Genomic DNA, 12,757 nt, shown 5'->3' on the forward strand with positions numbered 1-12,757 from the left:
ATAGGTATTTGCTCTTTATCAAAAAACAACAGTTCAGACTTTCCTATTTTTCTCCATTCACCCAGCGGGTCAGACGCCGGGCACCAACCACATCAGGAATTCTCTTCAGGTATTCAACCTGAACATCCGTCGTCACCCCTGAGATAACTCCTTTGACGGGTGCTCTTCTACTAAGTTCAAAACACAAAACTTCTGTTGTCTGAATTCTTTTGAGGCCCACTGCAATCTTTCTCTGCTCATCAGAAATACAATTAATCAGAATAAGACCACTCCTGGTCACTCTGACGGACTCCACTTTTCCAAGTGCATACTACAACCATTTTTGACACCTCAAACAGTTTTCCCACATATGCATCCTTGCTCAATAAACGCATCCCAACAAGAAGCGATTCATTATCATTTACACACGTATCCTCCACTCCAGTTTAAGACCGTTTCCTTTTTGTTCCAGTTTTCGATAGTACCGTAGTCCATTCAGAACATTCGTCTTCACCAAATGTACTCAACGTGCTGCTTAATTCAATCTCAGCATCCACTTCTGCCATCTTTTGTCTTCTGATCGTTCATCTGTGTCGTTTACAGTGGGAGCAAATGAAGCATACTGGGCAGAACAAGCAAGGAGGTGGGCAAAGCCAAGCACGAGCTAGCGAGATCCTATTGGCACGTTAAAGCATGTGTTTGCATATTTCCGTGAGAGAACGACTCCTCCGTGAAGTGTGCATGTACACAAACTCCATTCGACCTTGCACTCCTACACAACACAATTTTCTGAAACTTTGTCAAAGCGTCAAGTCTATAAAACTTAGTGCAGTGTGTTTGTAACATTCTAGTTTGGGAACAGAAACATTTCTTGACATCAGATGTTTTATTGATGAGAAGATTTGCAGAATGTTGGCCCAGTTTCACCTAGTTCCATCCTCTCTCGCTACCTGCGACTGTCTTCTTTTTCATGTAACTTTATGGCAGATAAGACGCTGTGTTGCGTATTGCTGCCTTTCAGGGGTCGGAGTGCAGTTTGCACATTTGGTCACAAAAAATCAATAAAAGGTGAATGGGAAAATCTTAAATTGCCCCACCATCTAACCCTGCACCTTTACCCTATCCCCAAAAAACCACCACCCCATCCCACTACTTTGGCCCTAAACAATCCTACACTAGGCCATCGGCCTGACATGATGTAACCCCTTCTCTAAACTTCCTGTAGATCTTCTGCACTGATGTCTCTCACACCCAAATACTTAACGTATCTGCTGCTGCTGCAACTACCACATATATCTGCTGTCACTTCCGCTCCATCCTTATAGTGCAGATGATCACTATGGCTATAAACGCAAGAAATCCAACCTTACTGAAACTCATCCTCTGGATCTCGCCCTTCAAACCTACTCACTAGGAGTCTCCCAGTCCACTCACCCCTGGGGCGGCAGGTAGCCTAGTGGTTAGAGCGTTGGACTAGTAACCGAAAGGTTGCAAGATCGGATCCCCGAACTGACAAGGTAAAAATCTGTCATTCTGCCCCTGAACAAGGCAGAATCCACTGTTCCTAGGCTGTCCCACTCAAAGGAGGCAATCTCAACCTCTCTCACAGGGAACTTCGAACCCCCAGCTGCATGCCACACCCACAGTTGACACACAGTGCTTTTTCTATCGCAACTGTACACTCCATCTGACTTTGCCCTCCTGCACAATTCTCACATTGTGGGCTCTCCCTGCTTCACACTCCTGCCACATGTATGAATCCTTGACACCGTAAAAAAAATTGAAGCTGATTTTGAACATTTGCCGTCACAGAATAGCAAATATAACCTAACCCGACCTTATCAGGTAAGAACTGTCGATGCTCAACAAGGGTATTCTTAGTCTCACCATTAACACCACTTCGTCACAAACATTAGAAACTTAGCGCTACCCCTGCTTTAAGGCCACCCTGCTCTGAAGAGCAGAGCACGCCACAGGTTGACCCCGAGCTGCTTTTCTCGAAGCTCCAAGTTGGATCTTAACAATCCAACTTCTCAAAATTTTCACTGAATCAACCATTCCCAGTGTGTCCTTTACCCAGCTTGACACAACGTGTGGCTCGGCCAAAAAGCAGGAATCCACTCTTTCCAAAAATCTCACTCCTACCAGTCCAAAATCATCTATGGTAGAATTCTCAGGACAAACGTTGGAAGTCTCTACTACACTTGTCGCTGCAGGTAGGCCCACTTGATCCTGGGTTGGCTCAAACTCAGAGCTCTCACCACTGCTGTCTGACTCCATTTTGAGTTCTCAAGAGAGCATGAAAACCTATAAGTCATTATTTGTTTGTGTGCATTCAGGAGACGAAGGTGTGCAATCTTCTTCTTCTATAGTATTATGGCGATACGCAAACAAATGTGAGATATGCATCTTCTTCTTCTTTGAGGTGTTATGGCAGACTACAACCTACTGGTCTATTGCCGACACCTACTGTACGGGGTGGTAAAACAAACATGTTCCATTGTGGGAAAAGGGGGGCCCAAACATAAAAAATTCAAAATAACATCCCACTCCTTCAGTCACAATTCAAATCACATCCCTACAATCCCTCTGTTGACAAGTAATATTCTCTAGTGTCTCTACTCCTACTACCATTACTTCATCAACTCTCCTTTCTTCCACTCCTCACCACCTCAGGACAGGAGACATGCTGGACAGCCCTTATTCTCACCACCTCAGGACAGGAGACATGCTGGACAGCCCTTATTCTCACCACCTCAGGACAGGAGACATGCTGGACAGCCCTTATTCTCACCACCTCAGGACAGGAGACATGCTGGACAGCCCTTACTCTCACCACCTCAGGACAGGAGACATGCTGGACAGCAATTATTCTCACCACCTCAGGACAGGAGACATGCTGGACAGCCCTTATTCTCACCACCTCAGGACAGGAGACATGCTGAACAGCCCTTATTATCACCACCTCAGGATAGGAGACATGCTGGACAGCAATTATTCTCACCACCTCAGGACAGGTGACATGCTGGACAGCCCTTATTCTCACCACCTCAGGACAGGAGACATGCTGGACAGCCCTTATTCTCACCACCTCAGGACAGGAGACATGCTGAACAGCCCTTATTCTCACCACCTCAGGACAGGAGACATGCTGGACAGCCCTTATTCTCACCACCTCAGGACAGGAGACATGCTGAACAGCCCTTATTCTCACCACCTCAGGACAGGAGACATGCTGAACAGCCCTTATTCTCACCACCTCAGGACAGGAGACATGCTGAACAGCCCTTATTCTCACCACCTCAGGACAGGAGACATGCTGGACAGCCCTTATTCTCACCACCTCAGGACAGGAGACATGCTGAACAGCCCTTATTCTCACCACCTCAGGACAGGAGACATGCTGAACAGCCCTTATTCTCACCACCTCAGGATAGGAGACATGCTGGACAGCCCTTATTCTCACCACCTCAGGACAGGAGACATGCTGAACAGCCCTTATTCTCACCACCTCAGGATAGGAGACATGCTGGACAGCCCTTATTCTCACCACCTCAGGACAGGAGACATGCTGGACAGCCCTTATTCTCACCACCTCAGGACAGGAGACATGCTGGACAGCCCTCATTCTCACCACCTCAGGATAGGAGACATGCTGGACAGCCCTCATTCTCACCACCTCAGGATAGGAGACATGCTGGACAGCCCTCATTCTTGCCACCTCCGTCTCCTTCATCCTATCAGGACACTTCAGGCACATGTTCACCACCACAATTGCAGCATTTAGGCTCAGCTGGCATACAATACTCCTGCCGTCTACATACACTTGACACATGGCCAAATAATTTACATTTATCACACTGCACAGGTTGGGCATGAAGATGCCTCTTGTGTAAAATCCGTCAATCAACATTTATCTTCTTCATTTCCAGTGCACTAGTGAGAAATTAGGACATGCGTTATTGCTAGCACACTTCAATTATTAAACACACAGCACTCGTCAATAAGTTGGCACAGCAAACGTATTTCAAAACATGTGAATACAACAAACATGAGAGGAAAAAAGGAATCACTTCATCACCAGGTGACGTGTCCTACAGACTACCATGTTTGGAATTTCCTTCCATAAACCGGTCACTGTAGCCTTCTGCAACAGTGTTAATCAATGGTGTCGTCTGGGCAGTGGCTGGTAGAATAGGAGATCCACTGTTTCATTACACTCAGAAGGACAGAACTGCTGAGGCAGGATCTGGTTAGAAATGCCAGATAATTAAGAAGACTTGTGTCATTACAGCTTTTCTTTTTATCGCTTTGGTACTATTTTCACTTATATGTGGTACATTTTCACAACTCTTAGTGCAAAACTACAAACTGGTCACACATGTAACACCGCCAGTCTTTCATTCATTGTGCATTCCTGTGGATTGTAAACATCTCTCACCACACAACCATTTATTCAAAATATATGTTTAGTGTGCAATGTAATGAGAACATTGGGTTAATCACCAAAACACAACATAGTGATATTTTCAATGTAGCTGTTTTAACTACCAGTTAATCCAATAGCAACCATGTAAAATACAGTACGTGTGTCGTAGCTGAATCAGAATTAGTTAGGTAACATAGATAAATAAGATGTTTTATTTACTTTATACTTGTCATTAGAATGTCTTCTTTTGGACTATACTGTTGGCAGTTGCATTTTCCTTTCTTCTCTAGGGAAAAGTCCATTGGGGCCCAGAGAGGGGAGAGGTCATGCTTGTCTTTTACATATCTGGTAATATGCAGAATATCAAAAAGGGAGAAGTCAGGTTTGAACATTGTCTTTCATATGTGAATGTATCTGTGAAACCATGTGAAGGGCTCCACAATGTCTGTACTCCAGTCATACCCTCCTTTTCCCATTGGGGGGAGTTTTTTTTTTTAAAGAAAGAGGTGAGCGAACCACACACACTTGAAGTCGAGTTTTTAGAAAAGCCTCTGTTACGTGGGCTCTGAGTGTATTCCTTTGAAAGAGAGGGTACCTTGGAGGTGTAAACAGGGCCGAGTCAGAGGAGAGTAATCTGAAAGTTTGCGGACTCAAAGAATACTCTGCTATTGGTCGGTTGCGGGCGACTAGAGCCGTCCCGACACTGAATTGATCACAGTGGGGATTGGTGCGGTCTGTGGGGGTGAGGGGCCAGGGTGACTTTGTGTTCTGTGTGAAACATGGTACTTGGTGAAGCCCTATTGGAATAAGGACCTCGTTCTGAAAGTGTCTGTGTGACTGTCTAAGTGACCCTCAGAAGTGGTGAATTCCAATTATTTTAAATGTGCTAGCCAGGTATGCCCTGGGTTACTCTGTGTGAGTATTTTGTTATGGGATCACTAGGTAATATTTGTAGGAGCGTTCTGTGTGACCGGGGTAGGTTGACTCTATGTGGGTAACCTTTTAATTATGTTCTGATGTTCTGTGTGAACATCTGACCAGTTCTGTGTGAACATCTGACCAATCCTGTGTGGGGGATCCTTAAAGTTCTGTGTGAGTACCTAAGATTTATTACGTTTTATATGGATTCTGTGAATATTTGAAAATATGATAAATTGTATGTGTGTATAATCGATTACTAGAGAATTGATAAAGTAATGCTGAGAATATAATTAGATACAATTTAAACCATCCATTCGTAGACGTACGTAGGTTTTGAGTGGGTATCTTTAATGGATAATTTGATAAAGATGAGGTTTTAAGCACTATTAAACTAGTCTACAAAATCGGGGAAATTGAGCTCTAGAAACTGATCAGAGTGTGTCTGATTAGGTTGGGTTATCTTACCCTAACGATGGAACTATAAAACGCTTATTGGATTATCTCCGTCTGGGTACAACATTTGAAGTAAAACTGCCCTTAAGGTCTGAAAATGTTTTATGACTTGTGTGTGGTTTGTAAACTCTCATCATTTAGTAATACAGGAAATTACCACGACACGTGTTTCAAATCGCCCTTAGAAGTGCTGAAAGTAATGCTACAGTACTGTAATACAGAACAGTAGATTACAGTACTGTAAATACAGAACAGTAGATTACAGTACTGTAAATACAGAACAGTAGATTACCGTACTGTAAATACAGAACAGTAGATTACAGTACTGTAAATACAGAACAGTAGATTACACAGTTTTCACATTAGGCAATGCACTTAAATTACCCAACAAAATTGACAGAAAATCTATAATACCCATATCTATCTAATGTGTAATCAGAGGTGTGATCAATGAAGACATCCTGTACATTCATTCATGCACATTTAGATTTTTTTAATTGTTCCGATATAATTGCAACAGAGGTGTACTGTCTGTAATCAAATGTAAGAAATGTAATTAAACAAATTAAATGAGAATGAAAATCAAACAACATTTAGCAGGCATTAATTTGCATCAAGCCTGTCTGGCTAATTGGTTCATACATTCTCATCCACATCACAGTGAATGTGCTCCTTGTTCATGCACCGTGGGAAAAACCTTTCGGCATGGCGAATCCAAGCTTGACAATGTTCTGCATTGATGTCATCGCATGCCTCGTCCATGGCCAGAAGGAGGGTGGCACACTCATGCGGATGGTGATCGTACACCTTCCACCTCCATGCTGAATAAATTCCTTAGTAGGGTTGAGGAAAGGAGAGTATGGGGGCAGGTATAGGGTCACGAATCGGCGATGGGCCCAAAACCATGCCTGAACCACCTCTGCATGGTGGAACCTGACATTGTCCCACAGAATGACATAAGTGACCCCTTCACCTTGACAGGCCTGCTCAAATTCATTGAGAAACACAATGAGGTGTGCAGCGTTGTAGGATCCTAGTAATGGCCGACGTCCTCCACACCATCTTCAGTGATAGCTGCGCATATGGAGATGTTTCCCACACGTTGTCCAGGCACTTGGACGGTCGCCTGATGGCCGATGAGGTTCCGCCTACGGCGCCGAGTTTAGGCCAGGTTGAAGCCCGCTTCACCAACAAAGATATACTTGTGATGGTTCACAGCAGCATCAAGCACCATCACCCTCTAAAACATTATTTTGGTTTGTTATTTTTACAGTATAGTTCCAATATGATATTGTGAAGTAGCATGTACATCAAATAGTAACAGTAATACAGTATATAGTGCTGTACCTGAACATACTCAGCCTGCAGTTGTTTCACCCGGTCGTTGTTTCTCTTAAAAGGCACCAGGTAAATATGTTTCATAGATACCTGGTGCCTCTTCAAAAGGCAGGTGATTGTTGGTAGGCTGATGGATGCTACATTGGCCAAGGTGTCATCGTTCTCCTCAATGGCCTGCTTTATTTCAGACAGCCGTATGTCATCATTCCTGGCCCTCGCCATTTCCACCACTCCCCACTCCTGCTGCTTGGTCAGCACATGGCCACCACCATGGGATCCTCTGTCAATTCTGAGGGTAGAACAGAGTATACTGTCAATAGATCATACTGTAACATTTACATGCATTACAATATGTAATTTACTGTAAATGTAATGGTAATGTTTTGTGCATATTCTGCAGACTTACTGGTTTTCTTGGCGAAATGTTCTCATAATCAAATTGACATTTCACCAAGAAACTCGAGCTCAGGTGCATCCTGTTTCCATTGATCATCCTTGAGATGTTTCTACAACTTGATTGGTGGTAAATTCAATTGATTGGACATGATTTGGAAAGGCACACATCTGTCTATATAAAGTCCAACAGTTGACAGTGCATGTCAGAGCAAAAACCAAGCCATGAAATAGAAGGAATTGTCCGTAGAGCTCCGAGACAGGATTGTGTTGAGGCACAGACCTGGGTAAGAGTACCAAAATAATTCTCCAGCATTGAAAGTCCCCAAGAACAGAGCGGCCTCCATCATTCTTAAATGAAAGAAGTTTGGAACCACCAAGACTCTTCCCAGAGCTGGCCACCCGGCCAAGCTGAGCAATCGGGGGAGAAGGGCCCTGGTCAGGGAGATGACCAAGAACCCAGTGGTCACTGTGATAGAGATCCAGAGTTCCTTTGTGGAGATGGGAGAACCTTCCAGAAAGACAACCATCTCTGCAGCACTCCACCAATCAGGCCTTTATGGTAGATGGCCAGAAGCCACTCCTCAGTAAAAGGCACATGATAGCCCGCTTGGAGTTTTCCAAAGGCACCTAAAGACTCTCAGACCATGACAAACAAGATTCTCTGGTCTGGTGAAATCAAGATTGAACTCTTTGGCCTGAATGCCAAGCATCATGTCTGGAGGAAACCTGGCACCATCCCTACGGTGAAGCATGGTGGTGGCAGCATCATGCTGTGGGGATGTTTTTCAGTGGCAGTGACTGGGAGATCAAAGGAAAGATGAACAGAGCAAAGTACATAGAGGTTCTTGATAAAAGCCTGCTCCAGAGCGCTCAGGACCTCAGACTGGGCCAATGGTTCACCTTCCAACAGGACAACGACCCTAAGCACACTGCCAAGACAACGCAGGAGTGGCTTCAGGACAAGTCTCTGAATGTCCTTGAGTGGCCCAGTCAGAGCCCAGACTTGAGCCTGATCGAACATCTCTGGAGAGACCTGAAAATAGCTGTGCAGCGACGCTCCCCATCCAACCTGACAGAGCTTGAGAAGATCTGCAGAGAAGAATGGGAGAAACTCCCCAAATACAGGTGTGCCAAGCTTGTAGCGTCATACCCAAGAACACTCAAGGCTGTAATCGCTACCAAAAGTGCTTCAACAAAGTACTCAGTCAAGGGTATGAATAATTATGTAAATGCAGTATATCCATTTTTTATTTGTTATACATTTCTAAAGACCTATTTTAGCTTTGTCCTTATGGGGTATTGTGTGTAGATCGATAACGTAAAAAAACAATTGAATCAATTTTAGAATAAGGCTGTAACAAAATATGGAAAAAGTCAACGGGTCTGAATACTTTCCGAATGCACAGTAATTTGGTTAAAATGACACTACCCCCAAGTGAGCAAAAGTTAATATTATTGTCTTTCGGGTTTCAAAACTACAGTTCTGTTTGAATGTGTCTATTCCAATTGTTGGGAGTGGAAAACGGCTTGGATACAAGAACACAAGTTATTTTAGCCTCTTCCACAGGCTTTCATACCGAAGGTGAGGGAAAGCCTGGTACATAAAATATAAAATTACTTTTCATGGCACTGACTACAATTTAACAGGTTAATTCTCTACTAAAGACGTTCTATAATAAAACTGTTTAATTGTTTAAAATGCATACAACATTCACATTCGTTTAATACTCATGCCAGTATTAACTGGAGTGAAATAGTGTCCAATTTCTCTCCCTTCCACAGTGATAAACAAGTTCCTGAGAGAAGTTACAGTATATAATTAACATTCATTAATTACATAGTTAACATGAATACATGCATTAATCGATTAGTCTACATTTTATTGTCTGTAATAAAGGTATATTTTCACATGCGCTACAGAAAGGTAAATCGGCCCACTAATACAGAGTTTCACTCTGTCCTGGGGCCGCCCCTGGGTGTACGTTTTGGTTTTTATCCCAACACTACACGGCTGAATCAAATAACCAACTCATCATCAAGCTATGACTGTTTGAATAAGCTGTGTAGTGCTAGGGCAAAAATCTAAACATGCATCAGTCATATGGTCCATCACATTAGATGTTCTCTAGTATCTGTCCAGTCATATGGTTCATCACATTAGATGTTATATAGTATCTATCCAGTCATATGGTCCATCACATTAGATGTTATATAGTATCTATCCAGTCATATGGTCCATCACATTAGATGTTATATAGTATCTGTCGAGTCATATGGTCCATCACATTAGATGTTATATAGTATTTGTCCAGTCATATGGTCCATCACATTAGATGTTCTCTAGTATCTGTCCAGTCATATGGTCCATCACATTAGATGTTATATAGTATCTATCCAGTCATATGGTCCATCACATTAGATGTTATATAGTATCTGTCCAGTCATATGGTCCATCACATTAGATGTTATATAGTATCTGTCGAGTCATATGGTCCATCACATTAGATGTTATATAGTATCTGTCGAGTCAAATGGTCCATCACATTAGATGTTATATAGTATCTGTCGAGTCATATGGTCCATCACATTAGATGTTATATAGTATCTGTCCAGTCATATGGTCCATCACATTAGATGTTCTCTAGTATCTGTCCAGTCATATGGTCCATCACATTAGATGTTCTATAGTATCTGTCCAGTAATATGGTCCATAACATTAGATGTTAGGGCTCCGGGCAGCCGAGCGGAAATGGAGGAAAACTCGCCTCCCTGCGGACCTGGCATCCTTTCACTCCCTCCTCTCTACATTTTCCTCTTCTGTCTCTGCTGCTAAAGCCACTTTCTACCACTCTAAATTCCAAGCATCTGCCTCTAACCCTAGGAAGCTCTTTGCCACCTTCTCCTCCCTCCTGAATCCTCCTCCCCCTCCCCCCCCCTCCTCCCTCTCTGCAGATGACTTCGTCAACCACTTTGAAAAGAAGGTCGACGACATCCGATCCTCGTTTGCTAAGTCAAACGACACCGCTGGTTCTGCTCACACTGCCCTACCCTGTGCTCTGACCTCTTTCTCCCCTCTCTCTCCAGATGAAATCTCGCGTCTTGTGACGGCCGGCCGCCCAACAACCTGCCCGCTTGACCCTATCCCCTCCTCTCTTCTCCAGACCATTTCCGGAGACCTTCTCCCTTACCTCACCTCGCTCATCAACTCATCCCTGACCGCTGGCTACGTCCCTTCCGTCTTCAAGAGAGCGAGAGTTGCACCCCTTCTGAAAAAACCTACACTCGATCCCTCCGATGTCAACAACTACAGACCAGTATCCCTTCTTTCTTTTCTCTCCAAAACTCTTGAACGTGCCGTCCTTGGCCAGCTCTCCCGCTATCTCTCTCAGAATGACCTTCTTGATCCAAATCAGTCAGGTTTCAAGACTAGTCATTCAACTGAGACTGCTCTTCTCTGTATCACGGAGGCGCTCCGCACTGCTAAAGCTAACTCTCTCTCCTCTGCTCTCATCCTTCTAGACCTATCGGCTGCCTTCGATACTGTGAACCATCAGATCCTCCTCTCCACCCTCTCCGAGTTGGGCATCTCCGGCGCGGCCCACGCTTGGATTGCGTCCTACCTGACAGGTCGCTCCTACCAGGTGGCGTGGCGAGAATCTGTCTCATCACCACGTGCTCTCACCACTGGTGTCCCCCAGGGCTCTGTTCTAGGCCCTCTCCTATTCTCGCTATACACCAAGTCACTTGGCTCTGTCATAACCTCACATGGTCTCTCCTATCATTGCTATGCAGACGACACACAACTAATCTTCTCCTTTCCCCCTTCTGATGACCAGGTGGCGAATCGCATCTCTGCATGTCTGGCAGACATATCAGTGTGGATGACGGATCACCACCTCAAGCTGAACCTCGGCAAGACGGAGCTGCTCTTCCTCCCGGGGAAGGACTGCCCGTTCCATGATCTCGCCATCACGGTTGACAACTCCATTGTGTCCTCCTCCCAGAGCGCTAAGAACCTTGGTGTGATCCTGGACAACACCCTGTCGTTCTCAACTAACATCAAGGCGGTGGCCCGTTCCTGTAGGTTCATGCTCTACAACATCCGCAGAGTACGACCCTGCCTCACACAGGAAGCGGCGCAGGTCCTAATCCAGGCACTTGTCATCTCCCGTCTGGATTACTGCAACTCGCTGTTGGCTGGGCTCCCTGCCTGTGCCATTAAACAACCTACAACTCATCCAGAACGCCGCAGCCCGTCTGGTGTTCAACCTTCCCAAGTTCTCTCACGTCACCCCGCTCCTCCGCTCTCTCCACTGGCTTCCAGTTGAAGCTCGCATCCGCTACAAGACCATGGTGCTTGCCTACGGAGCTGTGAGGGGAACGGCACCTCAGTACCTCCAGGCTCTGATCAGGCCCTACACCCAAACAAGGGCACTGCGTTCATCCACCTCTGGCCTGCTCGCCTCCCTACCACTGAGGAAGTACAGTTCCCGCTCAGCCCAGTCAAAACTGTTCGCTGCTCTGGCCCCCCAATGGTGGAACAAACTCCCTCACGACGCCAGGACAGCGGAGTCAATCACCACCTTCCGGAGACACCTGAAACCCCACCTCTTTAAGGAATACCTAGGATAGGATAAAGTAATCCTTCTCACCCCCCCCCCCCCCCCTTAAAAGATTTAGATGCACTATTGTAAAGTGGCTGTTCCACTGGATGTCATAAGGTGAATGCACCAATTTGTAAGTCGCTCTGGATAAGAGCGTCTGCTAAATGACTTAAATGTAAATGTAAATGTAAATGTTATATAGTATCTGTCCAGTCAAATGGTCCATCACATTAGATGTTATATAGTATCTGTCCAGTCATATGGTCCATCACATTAGATGTTATATAGTATCTGTCCAGTCATATGGTCCATCACATTAGATGTTATATAGTATCTGTCCAGTCATATGGTCCATCACATTAGATGTTATATAGTATCTGTCCAGTCATATGGTCCATCACATTAGATGTTATATAGTATCTGTCCAGTCATATGGTCCATCACATTAGATGTTATATAGTATCTATCCAGTCATATGGTCCATCACATTAGATGTTATATAGTATCTGTAACGGTAGTCATATTCCTCCTCCTCGGACGAGGAAAGGCGAGAAGGATCGGACCAATACGCGAAGTGGTTAGTGCTCATGATGATTTAATAAAACGAAACTGAACACTGAAAATACAAAAACAAATA

The sequence above is a fragment of the Salvelinus alpinus genome, chromosome 33, assembly GCF_045679555.1.
Source record: "Salvelinus alpinus chromosome 33, SLU_Salpinus.1, whole genome shotgun sequence".
Classification (NCBI taxonomy): domain Eukaryota; kingdom Metazoa; phylum Chordata; class Actinopteri; order Salmoniformes; family Salmonidae; genus Salvelinus; species Salvelinus alpinus.